At 40.6% G+C, this 18186-nt stretch overlaps 1 non-coding gene across 1 annotated transcript; it reads left to right on the top strand.

Annotated features, from left to right (window-relative positions):
• The first annotated feature begins 17504 nt into the window (after positions 1 to 17504).
• Positions 17505 to 17612, top strand: LOC112745539 (small nucleolar RNA R71). Its single transcript, XR_003173461.1, has one exon. It is a non-coding gene; the product is annotated as a small nucleolar RNA R71 (small nucleolar RNA).
• Positions 17613 to 18186: the final 574 nt, after the last annotated feature.

Raw genomic sequence — 18186 nt, 5'->3', positions numbered from 1 at the left:
GTGGGGCTTGTGCTATTACTATGGTAAGGTAGGACATAAGGCCCCAAACTGTCCGGAGAAGAAAAAACAAGGTGCTGGGAAAGCACAACAGACTGGTCGGGTGTTCACCACCTCAGCTATGGGTGCAGAGGGATCCGAGACACTCATTCGAGGTAACTGTGAAATGGCTGGTCAAACTTTAAATGCTTTATTTGATTCGGGAGCATCGCATTCATTCATTGCATTTGAGAAAGCCCATGAGTTAGGATTGAAGATCGTAACCTTAGGTTATGACCTAAAAGTATATAATGCTACCCATGAAGCCATGGTGACTAGACTAGGATGCCCGAAAGTTTCGTTTAGGTTCCAGCAGTGTGATTTTATCCATAATTTAATCTGCTTACCGATGATCGGTCTTGATCTTATCTTGGGATTGGACTGGTTATCTGAGAACCATGTCCTGCTTGATTGTTCTACAAAGTCGGTGTACTTTATGCCGGAAGATACAGAAGGGCCGGTCGTGGTGAATAATTATTACTTGAATTCGATGATGGTGAACTGTTCTGGAATCGAATGTCAGGGTATCCTGTTGTTAACCGCGGGTGTTTCGGGTGATGATCAAAGGATGGATCAGATTCCGGTAGTGTGTGAGTTTCAGAAAGTGTTTCCCGATGATATTGAGGAATTTCCACCTAACCGAGAGGTCGAGTTTGCTATTGAATTGGTGCCTGGGGCGGGACCAATCTCAAGTGCTCCTTATAGAATGTCACCATTAGAGATGGCCGAGCTAAAGTCTCAGTTAGAGGAATTGTTGGGTAAGAACTTTATCCGACCAAGTGTTTCCCTGTGGGGTGCTCCAGTGTTACTGGTAAAGAAAAAAGATGGAAGTATGCGGCTCTGTGTGGATTACAGGCAGCTGAACAAGGTCACCATAAAGAATAAGTACCCATTGCCGAGAATTGATGATCTCATGGATCAGTTACAAGGAGATGGGGTTTTCTCTAAGATCGATTTGCGATCCGGTTATCACCAGATAAGGGTGAGGGGTGAGGATATCCCTAAGACCGCTTTCAGGACTCGTTATGGTCATTACGAGTACACTGTAATGTCTTTTGGGTTGACGAACGCTCCTGCAGTGTTTATGGATTACATGAATAGAGTGTTCCGTCCGTTTCTAGATAAATTCGTTGTTGTCTTTATTGACAACATACTGATTTACTCCAAGACTGAAGAGGAGCATGCGGAACACTTGCGGACCGTGTTGCAGATTTTAAAGGAGAAGAAACTCTATGCGAAACTGTCTAAGTGTGAGTTCTGGAAGAGTGAGGTGAAGTTTTTGGGTCACGTGGTGAGTAAGAAGGGAATAGCCGTAGATCCAACTAAGGTGGAAGCTGTGATAGATTGGAGGCAACCAACCACAGTAACCGAGATAAGGAGTTTTCTGGGTTTAGCTGGCTATTACCGAAGGTTCATCAAAGGTTTTTCACAATTAGCCTTGCCGTTGACAAAGTTAACCCGCAAAGACACTCTGTTTGTTTGGACTCCTGAGTGCTAGGAGAGCTTTCAGGCATTGAAGAAAAAGTTGACCACTGCACCTGTGTTGGTGTTACCCAAGCCGAACGAACCGTTTGAGGTGTACTGTGATGCCTCACTAAAGGGTCTAGGGTGCGTGCTGATGCAGCATCATAATGTGGTGGCATATGCCTCACGCCAGTTGAGACCTCATGAAGTTAGTTACCCTACGCACGATTTGGAACTCGATGCGGTTGTGTTTGCCTTGAAGGTGTGGAGGCATTACCTCTATGGGGTTAAGTTCCAAGTCTTCTCCAATCACAAGAGCTTTAAATATCTCTTTGATCAGAAAGAGCTTAATATGAGGCAGAGAAGGTGGATGGAATTATTGAAGGACTACGACTTTGAGTTGAATTACCATCCAGGAAAGGCGAATGTAGTGGCGGATGCGTTAAGTCGGAAGTCATTATATGTGGCTTGGATGATGCTTCAAGAGGAGAAGTTGCTCAAGGGATTCGAGAGTCTGAAAATTGGTGCTCGAGAAGTATCTGGAACTTTGTGTTTGAGCCGATTAGAAATCTCAAGTGACTTTAAGTCCGAACTCCTAAAGGCTCATGAAAATGAGGAAGCGTTATGGAAGGTGTTACCGACTATCGAGCAAGGAAAACATTGGAGAGTGTCGGAAGAAAAAGATGGGTTATGGAGATTCAAGGGTAGGATCATTGTGCCGGATGTTGGCACTTTGAGGCAAGATATCTTAAAGGAGGCACACAAAAGCGGATTCTCCATTCACCCGGGAAGTACTAAGATGTACCATGATTTAAAGGCGATGTTTTGGTGGCCAGGTATGAAGAATGATGTGGCGGAATATGTTTCAAAGTGCTTAACTTATCAAAAGGTAAAGATTGAACATCAACGACCTTCCGGGATGTTGCAACCTTTAGAGGTTCCGCAATGGAAGTGGGAAAGTATTGCAATGGACTTTGTGTCGGGATTGCCAAGGACTAGGACTGGTTTTGATGTTATCTGGGTGATTGTGGACCGGCTGACGAAGTCAGCTCACTTTTTTCCCATTCAGATGACTTACACCCTTGAGGATCTAGCACGGTTATACATAAAGGAGATTGTGAGACTCCATGGTCTACCTGCTACTATAATCTCTGATAGAGATCTTCGTTTCACTTCAAGATTTTGGGGTGCATTTCAGAAAGCTTTTGGAACCCGATTAAGCTTGAGTACAGCTTACCATCCTCAAACAGATGGTCAATCCGAGAGGACGATCCAAACACTAGAGGATATGTTGAGAGCTTGTGTTTTGGACCAGCCGGTGAGTTGGGATCGATATATGCCGTTAGTGGAGTTTGCATACAATAATAGTTACCATGCGAGTATCGGAATGGCTCCGTATGAGGCTTTGTATGGGAGAAAATGTCAATCTCCGCTATGTTGGTATGAAGCTGGAGAGAAAGGCTTGTTGGGGCCGGAGATGATAGCTGAGACCACTGAACAAGTCAAGAAAATCCGAGATAGGATTCTTACGGCGCAGAGTCGCCATAAGAGTTACACCGATCAGAGGCGAAAGCCCTTGGAATTTGAGGAACGAGATCATGTTTTCCTTAAGGTTACTCCAACCACAGGAGTAGGTAGTGCGATTAAAGCAAAGAAGTTGAATCATCGGTACATCGGTCCATTTCAGATCCTGGAAAGGGTTGGACCAGTGGCATATCGGATGGCTCTACCACCTCATCTTTCAAACCTGCACGACGTGTTTCACGTGTTGCAGCTTCGGAAGTACACTCCTGATGCTAGCCATGTGTTAGAACCTGAATCGGTTCAGTTAAGGGAAGATCTGACGCTTCCAGTGGCTCTAGTCAGAATTGATGATACTAGTATCAAACGGTTGCGTGGAAAAGAGGTTTCATTAGTCAAAGTGGCTTGGAGTTAAGGCGGTGTTGAGGAACACACTTGGGAACTTGAGTCGGAGATGCGAACGGATTATCCGCACTTATTCTCAGGTAATTGAATTTGAATTTTGTGGGCAAAATTCCCAATTAGGTGGGTAGAATGTAAAACCCGGTTAATTAACGGCTAATTAACCCATAAATGAGAATTTATTCTAGAAATCCAAAAAGTGATTTTTATGGCTAAAGATGATAGAGGAGATTGAGACGAGAATTTCAGTACCAATTTTATAGAAATCGGACCAAGATTGGACCGAATGGGCCAAACCGGGCCAACCAGACCCAAAGTGGGCCCTTGGCCCAACTAAACTAAGCCAAAACCCTAGTTTTCAGCACTCTCTCTCCTCATTTGTTACACACACACGCTGAAATGGAGTAAGGGAGGGGAAGAACACTCAAACTTCTATCTCTCACTTGATCTTCAAACCACCATAACTTTTGATCTAGAGCTCCGATCGCCGCACCGTTTGTGGCCACGCATTCATCGCGGAGAGCTCTACGAAACCCATACAATCAATCTTGAGGTAAACCACATTTTGCTCTTCGAATTTCCAGCCTTGATTTCGAATTTCATGAGCAAAAATATTGAGATTTTGGGCTCTTTGATGTTTTAGGACCCAACTCTCTTGAAGGAGAAGGTTAATCTTGTCTCCTTGGACCTTAGGTGTGGTAAGATTCTCAACCCTAGTGTAATTTGTTGTTCTATGATGTTTGGGTATTGAGATGTTGTGTATGGGTATGATGATTGTGGCTTAGGTTGTGTATATGTGAGTATTGGGGCTTGATTGAGACCTTGGAAAGCTTGAAAAAGGATTTTTGGTGGTAAAAATCTGTTCTTGGAGGTGTTGAGACCTAGAGGACTTGTGGACAAGTGGTTTGGAAGTGCTCCGGTTGAGCTTGGGAAATCGGCTAAGGTATGGTCTCGGTTTCTCGTATCTAATATGTAATGTGGTAGGAAATACTTAGGCTAGAGGCCCTAAGATAGGCATTGAATTGATGATGTTGTTGAATGGTTGAGATATATGATGTGATCATATATGTGATTATGAATATTGATGCCTTGATTGTGTGATATATGAGAAATGCATGTTGTGATAAATGCTTGATGAATGATTGAGGTTGAATTGGTGGGTAGTACCATGTTGATGGTGAGTATGATGATGATTATGTATAATGATGGTTGATTGGAAATGGTATTATTGGAAATTGGGATGAGGAAGGATGTATGACATGATATTGTGTTTGTCCTTTAGCCATTGATTGAGAAGTGTTAAAATGGTTGGATGGTAATTTTGGGAATTTTGGTAAAGTGTCAATGTGTGAGTTGAGGATGGCTTGATGTTGATTTTGGTAAATTTTGATTGATTTCAAAAAGGGTTGAAATTGGCATATTTTGGTTGATTTTAAAATGAGAAAGTTATGTCCGTCGGAAGATTGGGGGTTGAATCTGTGAATTCTGCAGCTTTTAACTTAGAAAATTTTTAGCAGAATGACCCTCCGCGCGTAGGCGCACTTGGCGCGTACGCGCCGTTCTTCAAGAAAGCACCATCCATGCGTGCGCGGACGCGTCGATGCACTGCACCAAATGCCCAGCTATTTTCCCGAGAGTTGTGCCAGAGTTGTGCCAGTTTTGTGCCTGGGGCGCAAGAGCACCCACGCGTACGCGTGGCTGACGCTTACGCGTCGTTTGGCTATTTTTCAATCCGCGCGTCTGCGCGTATGACGCTTGCGCGTCGATGAGTTTTGTGGCCATCCACGCGTGCGCATGGAGTGCGCGTACGCGTGGCCCTGTTTTCATCCCAAAGTTGATTTTTGAGTTTTAAAGGCCAAATTTCATACTTCTAAGCCTCCGATCTCACCACTTATGTCTTAAATCATTATGATATGCCTAGCAATGAGATAAGGAGCTATTGAATATGGTAACCTGCGAGTGAATCAAGGGAAAAATGAATGATCAATGAGGATCAAAGATGATTATGTGAGATGCGGAGGATGGCGGTGGAAGTGCTTGTTATGCCATAGGCCGAAGGGCCGTAATTGTTAATGAATTGGCTGGTTATGGATTTAACCGTGAGTCGGATGGCTGGATTATTGCCGTGTTACGACGGAGCCATGATTATGGCTAAGTATAAATGCATATATGCTGTTGAATGAATTGTGAATGTTTGCACTTCCACTATCGGAGATGAGGGTTTTTCTGGGAGGAAGCAGTGGCTAGCCACCACGTGCTCCAAGTTGAGACTCGAAGCTCTTTTGACTCTATGTTGTCAGGGTGGCCGGGCACTGTGAAAGCCCCGGATGAGCTCACCCCAATAAATATTCACCAGCGAGGGTGATGGATATGGATCATGATTATGATCACGATTTGTTGAGTATAACTCGAGTTGGGGAGACACGACAGAGGGACAGTCCAATGGTTAGCTACCAGGACTTGTTGGGTTGGCTCTATAACCAACAGGTGATATCATCAGCTACTAGGGACAGGCATTCATCATATGCATACTATATGAATTGTTTGAGCTTGCCTATTTGACTGCATATTACTTGCTAATTGTCTAAATGCCTTATCTGTTCCTATTTGTATATCTCTTGTTTGATTTAGCTGTGTTTGCTACATTATACTCCTACTGGTGGTTGGTAGGTCTGAAGAAATTGGAAAGGGAAGTATTAGTTAGACTGAAGGATCTTTAGTCAGTTGCCACTTACGGTTTAGCTTGTTTATAAGATTTGATATTATCTGGAGGAAGTTCTAGGATTGCCTTCGGCTTTCCTCTATTATTATGTATTATATATGTGGAAGCTGTTACCATGTTGGGGACCTCTGGTTCTCAGCCATGCGGATTTTGTGGTTTTCAGATGCAGGACGTGAGGTTTCTCGTTGAGGCATGCTGGAGACTTCTGGATTAGCGAAGATCCTTTGTTCTCGGGACTCTGTTTTAGTTTATATGTTTTGCTTAGATACTTTTATCTCCATTACATAATACAAACTGTGATGACTCATCTTATAGGAGATTTTGGAGAATAGGTTCTCTGTTTTTATGTCCCTTTGGGTTTCCTTTGGGGTTTCCTTATTTTATTATATGTATATATTGCTATGCTCGGACCGGTTATCTTCGCAACCGGATTTTGAGTCTTGATATTCCTATTTTTGACGCTCCTTTGTATATATACAATCTCATGTTAACTTATCCTTTTCTCGTTACGTTATCGATTGGAGTGTTGTGCTTTCGTGTTGCAATTTTTGTTTACCCCTTTTTCCACAAAGGCTCCTAGTTATAATCCTTATTCACACTAGTATATGTACTAAATTTTAATTCTAGAGGTCGTAATACCTTGCCATCTCGAAATTATGACTTAAGCATAAGACTCTGTATGGTAGGGTGTTACAATATACATTTGAACCTGTTTTGACAAAGTATACCTTTTTAAGTTCTTATTCCGAGTTCTTTGTAAATAAATTGTGATTTAGTTTTCCTCTTATTTGACGATAATTACAGCCATTCTTCAAATATTAACAAAATCGCTTTTGATTTAATATGCACTTCTTTATATAAACTTTGAAAGTTCCTTATACAATTTAAAACTAATTATTTCCAATACCTCGCTTGTTCTCTCACTGATTTATGGAAATATATTCACTTTAAATACAACTTGATTTTCTAACAATTTTATTACAGTTTTTACAAATATCTTTATTTGATTATATATTTAGATATTCTTCAAAGAAAGGTTTTTGTCTCTTTCCAGTTGGTTTTTGTTTGGTAAGCTTCACCTAATTTATTTTTAATTCGAATTTGGTTTAGCATACCACATTATTTATGCAATTGTTGTTCTTACAAAAAAATGTTGGACTCATGTCTTTATTCTTATGAATGGACCAATTTCTTTCTTAAGCCTTTCATTTCTGTGGATGTCATATTTGATTCTATTTTTAATTACTCTTTTACTTTTTGTTTTTGAACGTCACCAGTAGTCTTAGTTTTCCATTTCTTGTGAATCTCATACTCATCCGAGTCAACTTGAATTCATTTCCATCTAAAGCACCATTTGTCTTTTTATTTGTCTTCTTTAGTCAAAGGTTCTTTCTTGAGAATTTTCTATTGATTGAGTTGTCTTCCTGGCGCATTTTATATTCCTTTGGACCAATTGAAAACTCGTTTAATAATCCATGCCTAGTGAGTTCTTGTTTGAATTCCCTTGATTTAAAGATCCTTTCTTCCATGGACTGATTTCTTTTCAAGCGCATCGTAATCTTCTTAAATGATTCTTGCGAGGCGGTTACTCCAAGTATACTTTTAGAATTTTGTTTTGATCCATTTTTGAAAAGGTTTTGAATTCTTTTGAAGAAATTTAAGTTTTGAATCAACTTTTTTAGTTGTTAAGTTCCTTCTTAAGCTTTTCATTTCTATGAGTGACATGCTTTATGAATCCTAATTGAAATCCTTAAATTTAAGTTTCTTTCTTGAAATGAGTTGGTTTCCTTCTTAGCGCATCTTAATATTATTGAACATCCTTATAAGGATGTGATTTCAAGTATATTATTGGAGTTTTGTTTTAAACCTTTTTAAACAAGTTTTGGTTTATTATTATGCAAAGTTGTCCTTGACTTTGCATTCCTTTACTTGAGCAGTGCCTCTCTTTGATGTGATTTGAACTTGTTTTGATGCGATATAACCATCGATTGAAATTTTAATAAAATCGCTTTCAATTCAGCCTACACTTCTTTACCTTATACTCTAAAATTTTTTGTATATGATTTAAACTTGTTCGACTGTAATGTAACCTCTTTTCTTTTATGAGCAAAACTTTATCTCAAGTTCCTTTCCAACAAGATCGCAGTTTTTATGCATGCTTGAAAAAGAAAAGAAAATACAATTTTGCTCTTAGCCAAATTAATCTTTCCATTTACAAATTGTGTAATCTATTTCCACTTGAATTTATATTGAAATAATGCCATATTTACACTCTTATTAATCTTTTGAAGGATGTATGTTACTCATTTTCTCTTACAGAACATGAAATGATTTTCCCTTAAGTTTTCCATTCTTTACGAACAATGTATTCGAAAGTATTTTTAAACCATACTATTGAGTTCTATAAGCTTTATCTTTGGTTTTGGATATTCTTCTTCTGTAGATCTCATATTTTTTTTACTTAGTTTGAACTTGTTTCAAACTAATACGCTATTTTTCTCCTTATTGATCCTATTGAAATTTTTCTGATTCAAGAGTTATCCTTGTAGTTACCAATGGACTCCTTTCCAACACTCCTCATTGCTTGTGCATCCATGTTTACCTGTAATTTCATTAATTCTTTCAAATTTTTATGATTACTGTCTTTTTCGCTTGTCATTTCCTTCAAAAAAAAATCTTTTGTCCTTCTGAGAAAATTCGAGATTTGTTTTAATGCCACCTGCGATCTTAGATACGGCAAGTAATATGTTAAATCTTAGAGCACGGTTAGTGAATGTGGAAGATGAAGCTTGTAAGTGTGCGATGCTAAAAGATGTTATGGAGTTGTGTTTTACGCAAAAAAGGTTTTGTCAATGTTGGATTTGTGATTGGTAGCGAGTTTGCGGAGTGATAGATAAGGTGGAGAACTCCCGAGGGATCTGTTTGATAAAGTGTAGTTGGGAATAGTGAAGTTACATCATGTTGAAGTTTAGGAAGTTGAATCCCTGAGGTTGGTGTGAGATCAGTGTTGAGAACGTTAGCCACGTTGTTTCAATACCAGTCTGCTTTGTGATCTTTTGCACCAAGCTTGTTTTGTAGCTTTTGTTTCGCATCACACTTATATCCTTATATCCTCATGCCATATAAAAATCTTGGTATATGAAACTGTATGTATATATGCTGCAATCTTTTGTTTTTCTTTAAATGTGATTGAAAATAAAGTGATATGAAGTCTCTTTCATTTTGTATCAATTTTCTAGGACGAAAATTTTTATAAGGTGGGTAGGATGTAAGACCCAATATTTTCAAATAAATCTTATTATGAGTTAATTTTAATTTATTTATTCATGAGAAATTTTATTTTCAGAAATTATTTTTATTAAAGCTAATTATATCAGATTTTGATAATTAATTAGAATTTTACCTAATTTTATAATTATTGAATTATTTTCTATATTTAAATTACAAAATTAGTAGTTATGGAATGACAAGAATTTTTATGTGATTTAATTCAAATAATTGATATTTCTATGATTTAATACTTCAAGTTTTAGGAATAAAGAAAATTAATCTTATTATCTTATAAATTCAATTAAAGAATTTGATTTCAAACTAATTAGTATTTTAAATACAACAAATGATATATTTTAAAATAATTTTCAAGATTAAATTATATTTCAAATTAACACTTTATACCCTAATTTGATTAAAATTAACCAAATCTAAATTAAACCCAAAAACCCTCAATTTTATACACAAACCCTAATTTACTACCCTAACCCACCCTCACTCTTCTCTCAGCACAACAGCCTTTCCCCAAAACATTTACCATAACCTTTTCCCCAAAACATTTAACCTAACCTTTACCAGCTTCAGACAAAAAGAAAGGAAAGAAATAAAAAAAAAGAAGAAAATAAAAGGAAGAGAGAGAGGGGGGACTGATCGGGGAAGAGGGGAAGAGAGAGTAAGACCCGAGAGAGAGCTGAATGGGAAGAGAGGGAAGGAGAATGCGCCACTGCCGCTGCCCAACCGTGTCGCTGCCGTCTCGTGGAGCTGTCGACGAACTATCGCGCGCGAGAAACATGTGCTGTTGCCGCCATCGCCGTCGCGAAGAAAGGAGCTCAGAGGAGAGAAAGCCCGTGCGACGCTGAGGGAGGAGGACGCGGGCCGGTGCCGCGAGGAGGAGCGCGACCTGCTGCGTGAAACTACGCCGCCATGTGTTGCTGCCGTCGCCGAGCTCCCGTGGCTGCCGCCGGCAAGATTCGAAGAGAGAGAAGCTCGAGGAGAGAGAGAGAGATTGACGGAGGGGGTTCTGTTCGCGCAACTGTGCCTCCACTGCCTTTCACCGCTGTAAATCCGCCATCATCCACCACGCCGCACCACGCCAAGTCGCCACTAGAAACTGTCAATGAAGTCCCTTTTTCCTTTGGTAAGCGTTATCGTCTCTGAAACCTTTGAAATCAGTTTTCCGTCATAGCCTGTTATAGTAACTGTGATGATGGTAACATAGGGCCGAGATGTGGTTCTCGCATGCTGAGTTTAGTAGTCATGCACGCGACATCGAGCTGCCGTGTTGCCAACGGAGTCACCGCCGCTCATTTTTCTCGGCTATTCGTAAGTTCGGTAAGCTGTTTCCTATTCCGAATTCTCTCAGTCGCTGCTCTATTATATGTTTCTAAGTCCTTGCAACATTAATGCTTTAGGTTTGAGTTTCGATCCTTATGTGCCGTGATTAGAGTTGCCATAATTGCGGCTGCCGTGGATTTCGGGCTGTGAGAAAAAGAGTTTCTATGAGACGATAACGCTTACCAAAGGAAAAAGGGACTTCAGTGATAGTTTCTGGCGGCGACTTGGCGTGGTGTGGCACGGCGGATGATGGCGGATTTGCAGCAAAGAAAGGTGGTGCACGAAATTGTGATCATCAACAATGGCGCCAAAGGACTTGGAGCTCTCAAACGTGAATCACAATTTGTCACAATTCTGCACAACTAACCAGCAAGTGCACTGAGTCGTCCGAGTAATAAACATTAAGTGAGTAAGGGTCGATCCCACGGAGACTGTCGGCTTGAAGCAAGCTATGGTCATCTTGTAAATCTCAGTCAGGCGGATTCAAATGGTTATGGAGGATTGATAATTAAAGATAAATAAAACATAAAATAAAGATAGAGATAGAAATACTTATGTAATTCATTGGTAGGAATTTCAGATAAGCGTATGAAGATGCTTTGTTTCTCCTGAACCTCTGCTTTCCTATTGCCTTCTTCCAATCATTCATACTCCTTTCCATGGCAAGCTTTATGTTGGGCATCACCGTTGTCAATGGCTACTTCCCGTCCTCTCAGTGAAAATGTTCTACGCACGCTGTCACCGCACGGCTAATCATCTGTCAGTTTTCGATCATGTTGGAATAGGATCTATTGATCCTTTTGCGTCTGTCACACGCCCAACAATCGCGAGTTTGAAGCTTGTCACAGTCATCCCTTCCCAGATCCTACTCAAAATACCACAGTCAAGGTTTAGACGTTCCGGATTTCAGGAATGGCCGCCAATAATTCTAGCCTATACCACGAGGGTTCCAATCTTAGATTAGAAATCCAAGAGATACACATTCAAGCTTGTTTGCATGTAGAACGGAAGTGGTTGTCAGTCACGCGTTCATAGGTGAGAATGGTGATGAGTGTCACATAATCATCACATTCATCATGTTCTTGGGTGCGAATGAATATCTTGGAGAAGAAATAGACTTGAGTTGAATAGAAAAACAATAGTACTTGTATTAATTCATGAAGAACAGCAGAGCTCCACACCTTAATCTATGGTGTGTAGAAACTCCACCGTTGAAAATACAAAAGTGATAATGGTGATCATTGGCTTCGGCCCCAAAGAGGGAATCCGAAGAGCCAAGATGAAAATACAATAGTAAAAGGTCCTATTTATAGAGAACTAGTAGCCTAGGGTTTACAGAAATAAGTAATTAATGCAGAAATCTTCTTCCAGGCCCACTTGGTGTGTGCTTGGGCTGAGCATTGAAGCTTCCATGTGTAGAGACTTTTCTTGGAGTTAAACGCCAGCTTTTGTGCCAGTTTGGGCGTTTAACTCCAGCTTTTGTGCCAGTTCTGGCGTTAAATGCCAGAATTCTTGAGCTAACTTGGAACGCCTGTTTGGGCCATCAAATCTTGGGAAAAGTATGGACTATTATATATTGCTGGAAAGCCCAGGATGTCTAATTTCCAACGCAATTGAGAGCGCGCCAATTGGGTTTCTGTAGCTCCATAAAATCTACTTAGAGTGCAGGGAGGTCAGAATCCAACAGCATCTGCAGTCCTTTTTCAGCCTCTGAATCAGATTTTTGCTCAGGTCCCTCAATTTCAGCCAGAAAATACCTGAAATCACAAAAAAACACACAAACTCATAGTAAAGTCCAGAAATGTAATTTTTAAATAAAAACTAATAAAAACATAATAAAAACTAACTAAAACATACTAAAAACATACTAGAAACAATGCCAAAAAGCGTATAAATTATCCGCTCATCACAACACCAAACTTAAATTGTTGCTTGTCCCCAAGCAACTAAAAATCATATATCATAAAAAAGAATAGAATGTACAATGAATTCCAAAAACATCTATGAAGATCAATATTAATTAGATGAGCGGGGCTTTTAGCTTTTTGCTTCTGAACAGTTTTGGCATCTCACTTTATCCCTTGAAGTTCAGAATGATTGGCATCTATAGGAACTCAGAATCTAGATAGTATTATTGATTCTCCTATTTAAGTATGTTGATTCTTGAACACAGCTACTTTATGAGTCTTGGCCGTGACCCTAAGCGTTTTGTTTTTCAGTATTACCACCGGATACATAAATGCCACAGACACATGACTGGGTGAACCTTTTCAGATTGTGACTCAGCTTTGCTAAAGTCCCCAGTGAGAGGTGTCCAGGGCTCTTAAGCACACTCTTTTTGCTTTGGACCACGAATTTAATCGCTCAGTCTCACGTTTTCACTTGACACCTTCACGCCACAAGCACATGGTTAGGGATAGCTTGGTTTAGCCGCTTAGGCCAGGATTTTATTCCTGTGGGACCTCCTATCCACTGATGCTCAAAGCCTTGGATCCTTTTTATTTTACCCTTGCCTTTTGGTTTAAAGGGCTATTGGCTTTTTCTGCTTGCTTTTTCTTTTTCTTTCTCTCTTTTTTTTTTGCATATATCTTTTTTTCTGCAAGCTTTTCACTACTTTTTCTTACTTCAAGAATCAATTTTATGATTTTTCAGATTATCAAATAACATTTCTCCTTTTCTATCATTCTTTCAAGAGCCAACAATTTTTAACATTCATGAATCAACAAATTAAAAAATATGCACTGTTCAAGCATTCATTCAGAAAGACAAAAGTATTGCCACCACATCAAAATAATTAAACTGCTTTAAAATTCGAAATTCATGCACTTCTTTTCCTTCTTCAATTAAAAACATTTTTCATTTAAGAAAGGTGATGGATTCATTTTTATAGCTTCAAGGCATAGACACTAAGACACTAATGATCATGTAATAAAGACACAAACATAGATAAACATAAAGCATTATTTTTGAAAAACAGAAAATAAAGAACAAGGAGATTAAAGAACGGGTCCACCTTAGTGATGGCGGCTTGTTCTTCCTCTTGAAGATCTAATGGAGTGCTTGAGCTCCTCAATGTCTCTTCCTTGCCTTTGTTGCTCCTCTCTCATGGTTCTTTGGTCTTCTCTAATTTCATGGAGGAGGATGGAATGCTCTTGGTGCTCCACCCTTAGTTGTCCCATATTGGAACTTAATTCTCCTAGGGAGGTGTTGATTTGCTCCCAGTAGTTTTGTGGAGGAAAATGTATCCCTTGAGGCATCTCAGAGATTTCATGATGAGGAATTTCCTCATGCTCTTGTCCATGAGTGGGATCTCTTGTTTGCTCTATCCTTTTCTTAGTGATGGGCTTGTCCTCATCAATGAGGATGTCTTCCTCTATGTCAATTCCAGCCGAATTGCAAAAGTGACAAATGAGATGAGGGAAGGCTAACCTTGCCAAAGTGGAGGACTTGTCTGCCACCTTGTAGAGTTCTTGTGATCTAACCTCATGAACTTCTACTTCCTCTCCAATCATGATGTTATGGATCATGATAGCTCGGTCTATAGTAACTTCAGACTGGTTGCTAGTGGGAATGATCGAGCGTTGGATGAACTCCAACCATCCCCTAGCCACGGGCTTGAGGTCATGCCTTCTTAGTTGAACCGGCTTCCCTCTTGAATCTCTCTTCCATTGGGCGCCCTCTTCACAGATGTCCATGAGGACTTAGTCTAACCTTTGATCAAAGTTGACCCTTCTAGTGTAGGGGTGTGCATCTCCTTGCATCATGGGCAAGTTGAATGCCAACCTTACATTTTCCGGACTGAAATCTAAGTATTTTCCTCAGACCATTGTAAGCCAATTCTTAGGGTCCGGGTTCACACTTTGATCATGGTTCTTGGTGATTCATGCATTGGCATAGAACTCTTGAACCATTAAGATCCCGACTTGTTGAATGAGGTTGGTGAGAATTTTCCAACCTCTTCTTCGGATCTCATGTCGGATCTCCGGATATTCGCCCTTTTTGAGCTTAAAAGGGACCTCGGGGGTCACCTTCTTCTTGGCCACAACTTCATAGAAGTGGTCTTGATGCACCCTTGAGAGGAATCTCTCCATCTCCCATGACTCGGAGGCGAAAGCTTTTGCCTTCCCTTTCCTCTTTCTAGAGGTTTCTCCGGCCTTTGGTGCCATAAATTGTTATAGAAAAACAAAAAGCTTTAGCTTTTACCACACTAAACTTAGAAGGTTGCTCGTCCTCGAGCAAAAGAAGAAAGAAGAGAGTAGAAGAAGAAGAAATAGAGGAGATATAGGGGGCTTTGTGTTTCGGCCAAGGGGGATAGGTAGTGTTTAGGTTGGGTGAAAATGAAGGAGTGAAGATGAGTTTATATAGGAGTGGAGAGGGGGGGTATGATTCGGCCATTATGGGTGGGTTTGGGAGGGAAAGTGGTTTGAATTTGAATGGTGAGGTAGGTGGGGTTTTATGAAGGATGGATGTGAGTGGTGAAGAGAATGGTGGGATTTGATAGGTGAGGGGTTTTTGGGGAAGAGGTATTAAGGTGATTGGTGAATGGGTGAAGAAGAAAGAGAGAGAGGTGGGGTAGGTGGGGATCCTGTGGGGTCCACAGATCCTAAGGTGTCAAGGATATCTCATCCCTGCACCAAGTGGCGTGTAAAAATGCCCCTTTCTGCCAATCCTGGCGTTAAACGCCAGGCTGCTGCCCATTTCTGGCATTTAACGCTAGCTTTTTGCCCATTCCTGCGTTAAACGCCAGTCTGGTGCCCATTTCTGGCGTTAAACGCCCAAAATGGTGCCAGATTGGGCGTTTAACGCCCATTCTGCTACCTTTACTGGCGTTTAAACGCCAGTAAGTTTCTCCTCCAGGGTGTTCTATTTTTAACATTGTTTTCCTTCTGTTTTTGCTTTTTCAATTATTTTTGTGACTTCACATGATCATCAACCTACAGAAAACATAAAATAACAAAAGAAAATAGAAATTTAACATAGATAATTAAAGATTGGGTTGCCTCCCAACAAGTGCTTCTTTAATGTCAATAGCTTGACAGTGGGCTCTCATGGAGCCTCACAGATGTTCAGAGCAATGTTGGAACCTCCCAACACCAAACTTAGAGTTTGAATGTGGGGGTTCAACACCAAACTTAAAGTTTGGTTGTGGCCTCCCAACACCAAACTTAGAGTTTGACTGTGGGGGCTCTGTTTGACTCTGTATTGAGAGAAGCTCTTCATGCTTCCTCTCCATGGTTACAAAGGGATATCCTTGAGCTTTAAACACAAGGGAGTCTTCATTCACTTGAATGATCAATTCTCCTCTGTCAACATCAATCACAGCTTTTGCTGTGGCTCGGAAGGGTCTGCCAAGGATGATGGATTCATCCACACACTTCCCAATCTCTAGGATTATGAAATCAGCAGGGATGTAGTGGTCTCCAACCTTTACCAAGACATCCTCTACAAGTCCATAAGCCTGTTTCTTTGAATTGTCTGCCATCTCCAGTGAGATTCTTGCAGCTTGTACCTCAATGATCCCTAGCTTCTCCTTTACAGAGAGAGGCATGAGGTTTATGCTTGATCCTAGGTCATACAGAGCCTTCTCAAAGGTCATGGTGCCTATGGTATAAGGTATTGAGAACTTTCTAGGATCTTGTCTCTTCAGAGGTAATCTCTGCCTAGTCAAGTCATCCAGTTCTTTGATGAGCAAGCGGGGTTCTTCCTCCCAAGTCTCATTACCAAATAACTTGGCATTTAGCTTCATGATTGCTCCAAGATACTTAGCAACTTGCTCTTCAGTAACATCTTCATCCTCTTCAGAGGAAGAATACTCATCAGAGCTCATGAATGGTAAAAGTAAATTCAATGGAATCTCTATGGTTTCAGTGTGAGCCTCAGATTCCCATGGTTCCTCATTAGGGAACTCCTTGGAGGCCAGTGGACGTCCATTGAGGTCTTCCTCAGTGGAAATCACTGCCTCTTCCTCCGGTTCAAGTTCGGCCATGTGAGATATGGTTATGGCCTTGCACTCTCTTTTTGGATTCTCTTCTGTATTGCTTGGGAGAGTGCTAGGAGGGAGTTCAGTAATTTTCTTACTCAGCTGACCCACTTGTGCCTCCAAATTTCTAATGGAGGACCTTGTTTCAGTGTTGAAACTTTGAGTGGTTTTAATTAGATCAGAGACTATAGTTGCTAAGTCAGAATGGCTCTGCTTAGACTTCTCTGTCTGTTGCTGAGAAGATGATGGAAAAGGCTTGCTATTGCTAAACCTGTTTTTTCCACCATCATTGTTGTTGAAACCTTGTTGAGGTCTCTGTTGATCCTTCCATGAGAGGTTTGGATGATTTCTCCATGAAGGGTTATAGGTGTTTCCATAGGATTCTCCCATGTAATTCACCTCTTCCATTGCAGGGTTCTCAGGATCATAAACTTCTTCTTCAGGGGAAGCTTCCTTAGTACTGCCTGGTGCAGCTTGCATTCCAGACAGGCTTTGAGAAATCATATTGACTTGCTGAGTCAATATTTTATTCTGAGCCAATATGGCATTTAGAGTATCAATCTCAAGAACTCCTTTCTTCTGATTTGTCCCATTATTCACAGGGTTCCTTTCAGAAGTGTACATGAATTGGTTATTTGCAACCATCTCAATGAGTTCCTGAGCTTCTGCAGGTGTCTTCTTCAGATGAAGAGATCCTCCAGCAAAGCTGTCCAATGACATCTTGGATAGTTAAGACAGACCATCATAGAATATACCTATGATGCTCCATTCTGAAAGCATGTCAGAAGGGCACCTTCTGATCAATTACTTGTATCTTTCCCAAGCTTCATAGAGGGATTCTCCTTCCTTCTGTCTGAAGATTTGGACTTCCACTCTAAGCTTGCTCAATTTTTGAGGTGGAAAGAACTTTGCCAAGAAGGCATTGACTAGCTTTTCCCAAGAGTTCAGGCTTTCTTTAGGTTGTGAGTCCAACCATGTCCTAGCTCTGTCTCTTATAGCAAAAGGGAAGAGCATAAGTCTGTAGACCTCAGGATCAACCCCATTGGTCTTGACATTGTCACAGATTTACAAGAATTCAGCTAAGAACTGATGAGGATCTTCCAATGGAAGTCCATGAAACTTGCAATTCTGTTGCATTAGAGAAACTAATTGAGGCTTAAGCTCAAAGTTGTTTGCTCCAATGGCAAGGATTGAGATGCTTCTCCCATAGAAGTCGGGAGTAGGTGCAGTAAAGTCACCAAGCACCTTCCTTGCATTGTTGGCATTGTTGGTTTCGGCTGCCATGGCTTCTTCCTCCTTGAAGAGCTCTGTTAGGCCCTCTAGAGAGAGTTGTACTTTAGCTTCTCTTAGCTTTCTCTTTAAGGTCCTTTTAGGTTTAGGATCAGCTTCAACAAGAATGTCTTTGTCCTTACTGCTGCTCATATGAAAGAGAGAAGAAGAAAGTATGGAATCCTCT

The sequence above is a fragment of the Arachis hypogaea genome, chromosome 14, assembly GCF_003086295.3.
Source record: "Arachis hypogaea cultivar Tifrunner chromosome 14, arahy.Tifrunner.gnm2.J5K5, whole genome shotgun sequence".
NCBI classification, from domain to species: Eukaryota; Viridiplantae; Streptophyta; class Magnoliopsida; order Fabales; family Fabaceae; genus Arachis; species Arachis hypogaea.
This window is presented reverse-complemented; position numbering and strand designations above follow the sequence as displayed.